This window comes from Micromys minutus (genome assembly GCF_963924665.1).
Source record: "Micromys minutus genome assembly, chromosome: 12".
Lineage (NCBI taxonomy): Eukaryota > Metazoa > Chordata > Mammalia > Rodentia > Muridae > Micromys > Micromys minutus.
This window is the reverse complement of record NC_137981.1, coordinates 57547383-57560443: the sequence shown is the minus strand read 5'-3', so window position 1 is coordinate 57560443 and position 13061 is coordinate 57547383.

Here is a 13061-nt window from a genome sequence, read left to right as displayed (position 1 = left end):
GAGAATAAGAACACACAAAAGAGTAGGTGAGAGAAATAATCAAACTCAAGGTCAAAATCAATGAAATAGAAATAAGCAAAAAAAAAAAAAAAATCAAAGAATCAGTCAAATGAAAAGTTGGTTGTTTGAAAAAAATATTCAACAAGTTTGACAGATCTTTAGCCAACTAACCAAAAGATGGAGAACGAGTCAGATTAATAAAATTAGAGGTAAAAGGGAGACATTAGAACAGTCACCAAGGAAATTTAGAAAATAAAAAGGACATGCTTGGAAACCCTATACACATACACACACACAAACACCCAGACATACATATGCATATACATAATACACACACACACACACACACACACACACACACACACACACACACACATATATATAAAACAAAAGTTAATCTTCAAAGAAGCAATGTAAAAAATTTTACACCAAGTGGGCCCAGATGTTAGTAGATAATAGAATAGGATATTTCAATATAGAAATGAAAAGTCTAAATGATTTCTACAAGTGAAAAGCATAAAACTAAAATTAAAATTCATTGTGTATCTTTTCAATTACAGATTAGAAGCTATGGGGAAAAAGTGTGTAAATAAAAATGCCCTCTGACAAAACGGGAATGAACTATGAGCAGGACTTAAAGGTCATCTATGACAATATGAAACAGTGTAACATATGTGCATTTTGAATTCTAGTAGAAAAGGAAAGAAATAAAGAGATAACAAAACCTATATGGCAAAATAGATCTGAAAAGCTTCCCAAGTAAAACATATTTTCACAGATCAAAAAAGCTCAACTATTCCTAAATAGGATGAACTCAAGAGAAACCACTCACACACATCAGAACCAAATAACTAAAAAGGAAGAAAATGTAAAGCTCAGTGAAAAGGCACATGATACAGAAAGGAAGAAGATAAAGATTAGAAGGATGACAGGGAAAATGTCAGCTATGAACGCTGTGTCTTATAAAACTATTCTTCAAGATAGAAGAGGCAAGACCAAGATTGGAGTGTATGTATGTGTGTGGTGAGGTATATGAAGAAGTTTTCTCTGAGATTAAAACATTCCATCTACACGTAAAAATAGCTTCAGGAAGTCCCTAAAACTGAATAGATCCACTTTCACCCAGAGAAAGTAATAAGTGAAAAAATTATTAATAAATAATGTTGGAGGTGTTGTAGCTCTTACAGAGTATGTCTGTCAAAAATGATAATCATGCTTTAAAAAATCTGATCTGCTTATTGAAGATGAACTTTAAATGCCCCTCATAGAAGTGAACCGGGAGAGAAATTAATTTGAGATGTGCCAAGTTTTCAAGGGTAAGTGATACAGACCCTACACAAATGAGTAAAATTATTTTAGACCCCAAAGCATGCTAAGTATTGTTAGAGTCCAAGAATCACTAAAGGAAAACCACAGACTCAGATAGAATGCAAAGGCGAAGAGTGTTTGTTCTGCAGAATTACCATTCATCAAAATGAATGGGCAACAACCCAAAAGGCTCACAGGCCACCTTTGTATGTAGAAAAAGTTAGGTGATCTCTAATATGATTGGTAGGGGGCAAAGCAGTGGCATTAGTACAATTTTGATTGGCTACTATGTTAGATTCATTATATTTGGTGAGACCTTAAAGACTTTCGAAAAACAGCTCAGTTCTGGCCTGCAATCTCCTCTAGCCAGGTGTTCCAGTCTCTGTAAGCCGGGCTCTTCACTGATCAACCACCCACTGGTGATGGCTTCCTCTAAGGAGCCCAGTTTGCTTCCCAGGGAATTAAAATTTTTTATTCCCAATGTTTCTACTTTTTTTAAAAGTGGGCCTTTTAGTACAGTAGACAAGAAAAAGTTTTTCTTTAAGAAAAGCTAATGTTTCAGTCAAGAGAAACTGAGACCTCACAGGCTGGAGAAAGTATTTGCAATATATATTTGAAAAGAACTTGCATCCTGATGTGTACAAATTAATCCTTAAAAGACTTGGTTTTGGAATGAACAATAATCACAAAAATCCTTAGAAAATTTACACAAGAAGATATACAACAAGAAAGTTAGCTGAACATCATTAATGATGTAGGAAATGAGAATCAACATCTCAGTGTGATGTAACTTCACATTCCCCAGAATAACGTGAAAGGAGAAGAGGAATAAGGAAGGGAAGGCAGAAGAACCAGGACAACTGTTGACAAGTGTGGAGAAGTGTCTCCTTTTACATTGCTAGATGAGCAAGAATCAAAAACAAACAAAAGCATTTGGAGGAATGTGTGGAGGTTCCTTATACAGCTAAACACACATGCCCCCTCTGACAGAGCAGTTACATTCCTAGATACCAGGAAAAATGTAAATACATGTGATCAAAAGATTTGAACATAATAATTGCTTTTTCCACAAGATTTTTATTCATAATGGCTCAAAATTAGAAAACCATGTGATTTCAGTAGGAAAGCGGATTATCAAGCTATGAAACATGTTCATGGAGGGATATTTCTCCAGGAAAAGTTTAAAACTATGAATAATTGCAAACTTGAAGCTTGCAGGCATCATTCTGGTTGCAGCAAATGAAGAAACATCGCTCATTTTAGGTTGGAAAACCAGGTCCATGATAGCTGCTGTGTTGTAACACCTGCAAACATGCAGAAGGGACTATGTAATTGTCATCAAGGGTGGACATAAGTTAATAATCTGGGTAAACTTATAAACCTTATTCATCATAGGAGCTCTTAAAATCAGAGGCTACAGGAGGAGTCTCAGGGATTCAAGTTCACAGGTCAGCAGACAGCAGCAGTTCAATCCACTTGCAAACACTTCACGGATACACCAGCAGTCCAGCTCAGTAGAACCAGGTCAGCAACCGTGGTGACAGGACCTAGCAGAGGCAGCCAGGCCTCAGCCTCAGCTCAAGTCAGCAGGAGGGACCAGGAGAAGTTCTCAGCCGTGCCTCTCTCAGGAAAGCAAAGATCAGCAAAGACTCAAGACCCACAAACAAGCCAAGCTCTGTCTCTGTCACACCTATTTATAGTCTCTCCAAACATCACATGTCCTCCGTGTGTCTTGCCTCAGCCGCAGTCTGCACAAGCAGCAAGAGACTGTGGCACACCACCAGTTTCTTTGGTGTGTTTCTAGGGAGTCCTGACAAGTGCAGCTCAACTGCACAACGTAAGGCGGACCAATACATGTGTCCTTTCACATACTTGCTTTAGCAGAACATCCTCTCTCCCGTCGGCTTCACTGAAACGTTCCCTTTCACACCTGTGTCCACTTTAACAAAACATTCCTTCAAGTTTTTACTCCAGCAAAGCACTAACCAACTGACTTTCCAAAGAATCCTAAAGTTTCCACTTCATACAACAGATAAATATTCCTCCCATAATGCCACAGTGCCACTCATAGAGATTTATATAAGAGAAGCATCTACATCTACAAAAAGACTTGTGTAGCTCTGTCCATCATCGTTTTGTTCATAATAGCCTTAAGCCAAACCATGCTCCAATTCATCAACAGGAAACGTAGAAACAAATTGCAGGATATCCATACACCAAGATCCCATTCAGTAACAAAGGGAACAACACCGAATAATAAATGAATTTAAAATATTTTATGCTTAATAAAATAACCTCTGCTGGAAAAAATGTACATTATTGACTCAATTTAGACAAAGCCATCAAATAGTAAAAGGTCATCCTCAGTGACAAAAGTCAGAATTTGGGACCTCTGAACTCCAAGGGAGGATAGTTAGTTGGAGGAGGGCACAAAGGAGCTTCCTAGACTAATAAAAATATCCTATATTTTGGTTTTGATGTTAATGATGTGCGAATAAATAGCAAATTTTCAGGCTGAATGTCTAGGATCTCTATACTGTACTAACTGGCAAGCCTACCTCCACCTCAAAGAATGAGACAGATACTCGGAGGAAGCAGGAGGATGGCTTTTTTAGTGACAGTTTGCCGCAGCTGAGTGGTTGATTCCTGTGTGTCCAACTCCCGCTCTCATCGCAAACCAAAGCACCACAAGATCTGATGGTCTCTCTGTGGTTATCTCAGCAAATGCCTGTCAGGCTGGTCACATTAGGCCTCCCCAGCATGTGTGAGCTATGTGCCTGTGTGTGCGGTGTGCAGAAGCCGGAGGCCAAGAGTAGTTTTCTCGGGCTCTTTTCACTGAGTGTTTGAGACAGAGCTTTGGGGGAAGTTACGATATCACTACTGCACCAGGTCTTGTTTGACCGAGTGCTAGTAGTAAGCACTCAGGGCCTCACGCTTATGGGAAAGCCACTTTATGACTAAGCCATGTCTCAAGTCCATCCTTAATGAGAAGTTCTGTCTTGCAAACAGACCTTGACTGTGAAGATAGTGAACTGTCCTATTTCATAAATATTTGATTAACCTGGAACACGCGCTTCCGATAACTGTGGCAGGAGACAGTGACTTATTCTCACAGAGCGAGGAGAATGGTGTGGCTAAGAAACAGTTTGAGTTACAATTACCTGTTCACTCAAACTTCCTGGGTTACTTTCCCCACTTACTTTATTTCTAACTTTAGCAGTGTTTCCCTAGCCTGGAACTCACTGAGCCAGTCTTTGCTGTCCTCAAACTCATGGGCTTCCTCCTGCCTCTGCACCATGTTCCACTTCTGTGGAGCACTTACTCACTGCCTCTACTCTGGTTACAGCCCGAGACTCACGTCACACTATGGCCACTCTAAAGATCCAAAGCTGTTATGTTGAGCAATCGTGGAGGCATGTAGTGTATCATACAAGCCCACTCTGCCTCCCCAGAGCATTTTGCTTCAAAATTTAAAGCAGTTTATAGTTCATAAAGGGGGAAATACCTATGATCTGGAAGCATGTAACAGACTTGTCATTCTAATAATAAAAGAAACAACTAATAAGAATTAAATACTATGTTTTTGCCTCTAAGATCTATTTTTAAACTCAAATTATTCATGTGTGCGATGACCAGAACCAGCAGGTCATTTTTTATTTTGTTCTCTCTTCAGTGACAGGGTCCTCAGGGGGCTGGTGAGCAGGGGTGAGAAGATAAAGAAGATAGAAGAATGGGAAGAAGGCTTGAGGTCAGTAGTTCTCACGTAACCAATGGACCACGAGAGCAAATTTAATTCAGAAGTGCAGCGTCTTGTACACCGTTCTTAGGGGAGGAAGGGGACGAAGTCAGCAGGAAGCTAATCAAACAGTGTTGCACAAAGGGGACACAGAGCGTCTCAAGCTTGTCAGGGACCAACACAGTGGCCTTGGGACTGATAACCGCAGTCTCTTCAGGAAAAGCCAAGTTCCCAGAAACCAAGACCTTAACTCTTTCAAGACCGAGGCCCAAGCCCCAGACCAGACCTTGCCAAATCTTGCCCAGGGCAAGAACACAGAACTTGGTTTCCTTTATCCTTTCATGGAAGAAAGCCCTGGACCACCTGGCTCTCAGCAGGCTGGGATGCAGTACAGTTGCCAAGGAGACGCAAATAAGCATACGTTTTAAAGAACGATTTGCCTTGTGCACTAACAACCCTGAAAGCAGCCTGCAGCCCTTCCTTAACACCGTGCTGTGTGTAACAGAAATGTAGTCATATTAGAACATGGCAAGGGAGGCATTTTTAGCATGTTAAGGTTGGCAATTCCACATGTAGTCATTGATTTTTAGATACAAGATTCAAAGATGTAAGTAGATTTGTTGGTGAATTACTTTTTGTTTAAAAATGGTAAATAAATCCTATATCCAACCATAAGGAATTGGTTGTAAATTACGATGTTTCAATGTCCCAGACATCTTGATCCCATAAAAGGCACGTTTCCAAGAAAATAAATTAAGATAGTTGGAAATCCTTGTGCTGTGATAGTTAATGAAAAGCAGGATGCAAACCTCACAACAGAGTGAGCTCAGCTGTGCGCACGTGAACCATCACACTGCCAAGTACACACACATGTGGTCCTGGCTTAGGTTTAATCAAAATGCTGAAAAGACGTTTGCTAAGGTATCAGACTATAAAAAAATTTGTCATTTTGCTGAAAGCATTCCTTATTTCATTAAAGAAAAACGACTTAGTGAAGATTGTTATATTTGGGAGTTATTGTTGTATAGGACCCATAACAATGAGTTCCTCTCCATCCTCCCCATCCATCCTCCCCCTCCCTCACCCCCATCAATCCTCCCCCCACCCCTCACCCCATCCATCCTCCCCCTCCCCCTCCCTCACCCCACCCCTCACCCCATTCATCCTCTCCCTCCCTCACACCCTCCCCCTCCCTCACCCCCTCCCTCACCCCATCCACCCTCCCCCTCCCTCACCCCTATTCTACTTCTTCACTGATCATATGCTTCCATGAGATCGAGTTCCTAGAGAAACTGGCTGAGCTCTGAACCCAGCATACAGTGGAAAATGACAGAATGTAGCTAAGAGGCAGAGCAGGGCTCAGTGGACAGAAAGTGACATCGTGGAGAAGAGAGAGGACCGCTAAGCAGACACAGTAAGAGTCTTACTTCAAACTGGGCAAGGTGATCAGACATCACACATAGATTCGGCTCCATTGAGGTCTCAAAAAATAAAGTGGAAAAGCCATTGAAGATATTGTGACCTTTGTAAGTGTGTACAGGAGTAAGCATACTACACAGGTGCAAACATCCCCAACACACACTCATAGGAAAGAAATATATTAGTCTGCTTTAGGGCATGTGGAGCTAGGGATGGAGAGATGGCCACTGCTTAGATATGTTTACCATCCTTCCAGAGCCCACTTTGTGCCACCGAGGCTCCTGAGTTCATAGCAGCCTGGACATAAAACACACAATTAAAACTAAAATCTTTATTTTAAATTCTGAAACTAAACACAAGAAAGTGTAAAATCTCCACATTCCTTACGGACCCAACTGTCTGCTTTCTCTGCTATTTGCATGTGTGTAAAGGCGTGTCTGTTTTCTCACTGAAGCTTAACTGACAAAGGCTATGACACTGTACGTCTATTTGAAGCGTGCACCTCAGTAGCTTGGAAGATGAGCACGGAGCTCATCACCTCCCCAGGGAGGCTGTTTCATGCCCTGCACACTCCCAGAGTTCCCGCCATTGGCCTGCATTTGTGACCGAAGATTGATTGGCTTTTCCTGAATGCCTCACCGGTACATGTACCGCACATGAACCTTCCTGTGCAGCTTCTTAATTTCATGGCATTTTGAGAGTCATTTTGGTTGTGTGCATAAAAAAAAATCCCTCTTTACCCTGCTTGGTAGTATTTAATTATATGGATATGCCACACCCTGCCGGTCCCGTTGACACTCCGAGTCATTTCTAGTTCTTTACTGTTAGGAGTAGACCTGCTCTAATCATCTGTGTAAAGGTAGACATATCCTTCGTTCTTCTCAGGCAAACACATAGGAGTGTGTACTAGTCCATGTGCCCAGAACAGAACCAATGGGATAGGAGATATATGTGCAGACATACATAAATTTTACTAGAAGTAATCGGCTTACATAATGACGGAGCATAAGTCTAAGATCTGCAGCTGACAGGCTGGAGGCCCAGGAGAAACAAAAGTGTGAACCACAGTCAAGGTCAAAGCCAAAAGGAGGACAAAGCTGGTGTCCGGCTTGAAGACTGGCAGGGTTGTTTCTTCATTGGTTTTATTCTAGTCACACTTTGAATGGATAAACTGTCCTCACTGAAAGGGCCTGTGCTTCATTCCCTCAAGTTCACTTCCCAAGACACACCCAAGGTAACAGACAGCTCATGATTGTCTCCGTGACACCTTCCCAGGTGTGCTGACCTCCTTAGGAAATGATAAAAAAAACTTATCGAGTGACTTGTTCATTTTGTCATTGTATGTTCACAGCAGCAGTGTGTGTGAGGTGCACGTCTCCTGCTTTGTGCTAACACTTGGAGGCTTGTTTTTAAACTCTGTCCACTTTGGTAAATGTGGGACATCATTTCACCATGGCAGTGACTGTCCTTCTTCTAAAGACTATGACATTGACTGCCTGTTTTGTCTAGTTTGCTATCTGCATGTTTCCTTTGGTGAAGTGTTCAAATTTTCCCCTAATTTTTAGTTTTTCCACACTAGAAAGTCTTGAAAGTCATTAATATGTGCTATAGATACTTGCATATTCTTTATCAAATACACAAATATTTTCTCATAGCCTATGGCCTTTACTCCTTTAACAGTGTCTCTTCAGGAGCAATGGTTTTTATTTTTTGACATAATTCGATTTACCTTATTTTTCTTTGAAGACTTACGCATTCTTTCATTATCACATTTCAGAAATCCGGGCCCAACAATTCTCTCCTGTGTTTGTGTCTGGAAGTTTTGCAGTTTCACACTGAACATTTACATATGAAGTATGCTTTTAGTTAGCTTATGTGGACCAAAGTTGAATTGCACATTGATGGTCAGAGTGGTTCACTCTCTGCTGCCCGTCCTGTACAAACCAGTTGTCAGAATGCAGAGTCAGTGTCTGTATTGCCCCTGTGCCTATGGGTACCTCAATGGCAAATGTCAAGTCACATTGTATTAGTCTGTGGGGCAGTGGGCTATGCCAGGGAACTTGGTAAGACTGAGTGGGTTTGGAATCCCAGGAACCTCATACCAGAGGACTATACGTCCTCTTTCTGCTCCCCAACCAGGTCCTTGTCATGTGACCACCGCACCCCACAGAGAGGTTTGTGACAATCAGTCACATGGGGCAGTGCCTGCAGCCCCTCTACATGAAAATGAGACATCCCTAACATCCCAGGTCGAACCAATAGAAAGCATCTGCTGTCAGGCCACAACCCACCCCCAAATGTACATAAGACCTTATTCAGAAGGAATAAAGGTATAAGACTTACTCCATCAAGGATCGCCAGAGAGCTTCTGTCTCACAAGAGCTGTAACAGTCCCTGGGGATGAGTTTTCTCTCCTGAAGCTTTCTTTGCTGGCGCACCAGGGTGTCTTCCTGTCATGACCTAGCTGCTGCCCCTCATCTGCTACCAGAGCTGCCTGTTGGTTGCTCTGGAACAACACACTTCTCTTCACTGCTCATGCCGGGCCCTCCACATAGCAGTGTCTTGGTGCTCTATCCACAGCTGTGCAAGAGAGCAGCAGCTGCCTAGCTCTGGTTCCCCTCTCCCCCTCAGAGAGTGCAACTCCTTCCAGCAGATCTCTCCTCAATGGCATCCAGTACACAGACTAGCATTAGCCCTTCAATTTTCTTCTTTAAATAACAATGTCAGCCAGGTTTCCTTCCATGGATTTTGTTTTCTGGCTTGTTTGGTGGGCATGAAATGAAGCAAGTTGTGGCTTTATAGTGTTTGTGTCCTGTTCTCATTGTCAGTGACAGGTTCTAGTCACTTTCTGCATCTTGTACAGAAGTGAAGTCTTATCCCTTCAGGTTTTATATACTGTCTTCAGACTAATTGAGTTTACTGTTGTGAAGAGACACCGTGACCAAGGCAACTCTTACAAAGGACAACATTTACTTGGGGCTGACTTACAATTTCAGTGGTTCAGTCCATTATCATCATGGCAGGAAACATGACAGCCTGCAGACAGACATGGTGCTAGAGGAATCAAGAATTCTACATTTTGATCCTAAGACAGCCAGAAGGAGACTCTTTTCCCACACTGAAACTTGAGTACTAAAAGACCTCAAAACCCAACTACACAGTGACACATTTTCTCCAAGGCCATACCTATTCCAACAAGGCCAGACCTCCCTAAAGTGTCATTTCTCATGGGCCAACCCTGAGAACCATTGCACTGTATGTTCTATATACCTGTCAAACTAAGTTACTTTAAATGTGTGTTCACAAACACGGACTTTTTGAAAGTGGCCAAGTAATGTTTGCCACTCCTTTAACATCTGTAGCACATAAACTTTCCTTGACTTTCAAAATCCTGCCTTCATGAGCCCCCATACCTATGAAGAAATTCACATAAAAAGCTTACTATCTTAAGCCGTGTCCTGTTGCTGTGAAGAGACACCATGACGATGGCAACTCTCCTAAAGGAAAGCATTTGATTGGGACTGACTTACAGTTTCAGGGGTTTAGTCCATTATGAGCCTGGTAGGAAGCGTTGTGGCAGGCATGACGGACATGGTATGAGAAAAGGAGCTGAGAGTTCTACCTCTGGGTGCACAGGAAGCAGGAAGAGAGAGAGAGAGCCACTGAGCCGCAAGGCCCACTCTCAGTGACACACTTCCTTCAACAAAGCCACACCTAGGCCACACCCTCAATCCCTGACAAGTAGCACCAAACATTCAAACACATGAGGCTGTGGATGCCATTCCTATTCAAACCACCAGGGGCACATAGCAAACATCCCAAGGCTATACTGTATTCTGGGGTCTGTTTTGGGATCTAGACTCAAGCCAAAGCCTGCACTCTGGTGGACTTCTTAGAGCACTAAGCAGCATGTCACACATGTAAGCTCATCACGGTCTACCATCATGTAAAACAGCCATTCTAGGAGCCAAAGTGTTGGTGAACATTTACTCCAGATCTTCTGAAACAAGCAGTGCCCCTGTGTTCTACACAAGCACACAGCTGGCAGCTGTCTCACCCCCATCAGCTTCTAGGGCTTTTTCAGCAAAGTCAGAGACACACATGGGGAAGCATGATTTGAGCTTCCCTGTGCACGTGTAGGTCTAGCCTGGGACACCACCCTCACCTAGTAAGGATACTACACTCTTCTCTGTGTGGAAGGTTTTCATAGGCCACAGACATTAACTCTTACTTAATAAGCAATTTAATAGAATTTAACAGAAATGAATCTTCACCTATAATTTTAAAGGGGACATGTCTATGATGGGGGCATCTAGGAGCACTTCTTTTACTTAACCAACTGAAGATAGGCAAGGAAAAAAATGCACTTCGAGGTTTAAAACTTGATAATAATATTAATAGTTTAAATTAAAGGAGTGTGCTATTCATCTGACATAAGACACAAAATCATTTTTCCTTCTGAAATTTTAACTTATCAACTGTAGAAAGAAATTAGCACATTTTCCAGGGGCTTAGATTATGGTGTAGGCTCTGCTCACTGTACAATCTTTTATGAGATAATTGTCAGACTCCACTAAAAGAAAATGAAAGCAGCCAAAGTAGGTAAACACACTGGCCAGCTGTGTTCCAGAAGGTTTAGTAACATCGCAAGCAGCTTGCTTCATTTAACCTGCGGGGAGCTCCAGTAGTCGTTAGCCAGGACAGAAAAATTACAGGTGTAATGACTTGACCACAGTGGTTTGACTTCCAGTTTGCTGCAGGGGAAGCGCCTTCTTCTCCGCTTATTATATACAACCTCACATGTAAGCATTTCTGGACAGAGATTATGGAATTTATGGCTGAGTGTCATATCAACTAATCAAAACCTTGTGTCTACTTGTGGTTAGGAAAAAATTCCCAATGGACTGCTGTAGTAGGTGGGTTTTCTCTGGGTGGAAGGGTTAGACAAAGACACCTTGAAATGTAGAGATGAGGAAGGACATTTCATATTCATCAGTGACATTCACTCAGTCTGCACTGATGTTGATCATGTCTTACTTAGGCCTGGGGAAACAGACAAAGAAAAAAGTGTGACTGTTCCCAAATGGCTGAAGGGATGGAAAACAAAAATTTAGAGGGACTCAATGAAGTCTACAGTTTTGTCCTGAGCAAGGCACCTGTAACGGGGGAGGGATGCTGTCGACATTGCTGAAGTCATTAAGGGAGACCTGGTGAAGTTTTTATTGAGTTGGTCTTTAAAGCTTGCTCAATAGCCCTCCCCCACCACATGCACAGGGAAAAGGGAGCTGGGATGAAGTTGATGATTCCAGGCAGAGAGATAACTGCATTTTATTGTCCTTATTTTCTACTCACTCTTTATCTTCTCTCTTCCAAACTTCAATCTTCTCTCCCAAATGACACTAATCATTAATTAATTATTGTTTGGATTGGCAAGAGGGTATGTGGCTGATTATGTAGAAGACAGATAATTTTAAAATGGCTGGTTATGGTGCAGGAAACACTGCTTGGTTATGAGCCCTTGTTGCTTTTAGAGAAGATGTCAGCTCTAGGGATATATGCCTTCTCTAGTATATATTTCATACACATACACTCAAAAGTAAAAATAATTATGTATTTTTGGTTAGAGAGAAAACTTCTATAACACCAAGCAATAGGACCCAAGAAGCAAGCTGGAGTAGCCATTTTAATATCTAATAAAAGACTTTCAACAAAAATTAATCAAAAGAAATGGGGAAGGACACTTCATACTCATCAAAAGAAAAATCTACAAAGATGGCATCTCAATTCTGAACATGCCCCAAACACAAGGACACTCACATTTGTAAAGAAACCTTGCTCAGGCTTAAATTGCACATGGAACTCCACACATTAGTAATGGGAGACTTCAACACCCCACTCTCATCAACTGACAGGCCATCAAGATAAAAACTAAGCTGAGAAATAATGGAACTAACCAATGCTATGAACCAAGTGGACCTAACAGATATCTACCGAACATTTCACCCAAACACAAAAGAATATACCCTCTTCTCAGCACCTCATGGAACCTTCTCCAAAATGACCACATAGTCGGTCACAAAGGAAGCCTCAACAGATACAAGAGAATTCAAATAACTCTTTGTACCACCATGGATCAAAGCTGGACTTCAACAACAACAGAAAACCTAGAAACTCATGGAAACCCAACAACTCTCAATTCAATGATCACTGGGTCAGAGAAGGAATAAAGAAATTAAAAACTGTCATGAATTCAATGAAAATGAAGTCACAACGTACCCAAACTTATGGGACACAATGAAAGCAGTGATAAGAGGAAAGAACGTTCATAGCCCTAAATGCCCTCACAAAGAAATTGGAAAGATCCCATACTAGACGTTATAAATACAGCAAATGTGGGGTTGGTTGTAGTCTTGAGGTTGGGAATGGCTTAGGTGAAATGAAGTCGGGCAGACAGATGGCGTTGCAATAGTATGCAGGCTGAGTTTGCTATTCCTGTGAGTGACGGTGTAGATCTGTCTGGGTGGAAAGGTTGGATATGACATGGAAGAGTCCCGAGGTTTAAGGAATAGGGTTGGAGGATCCTGGCCCAAGCCTAGAG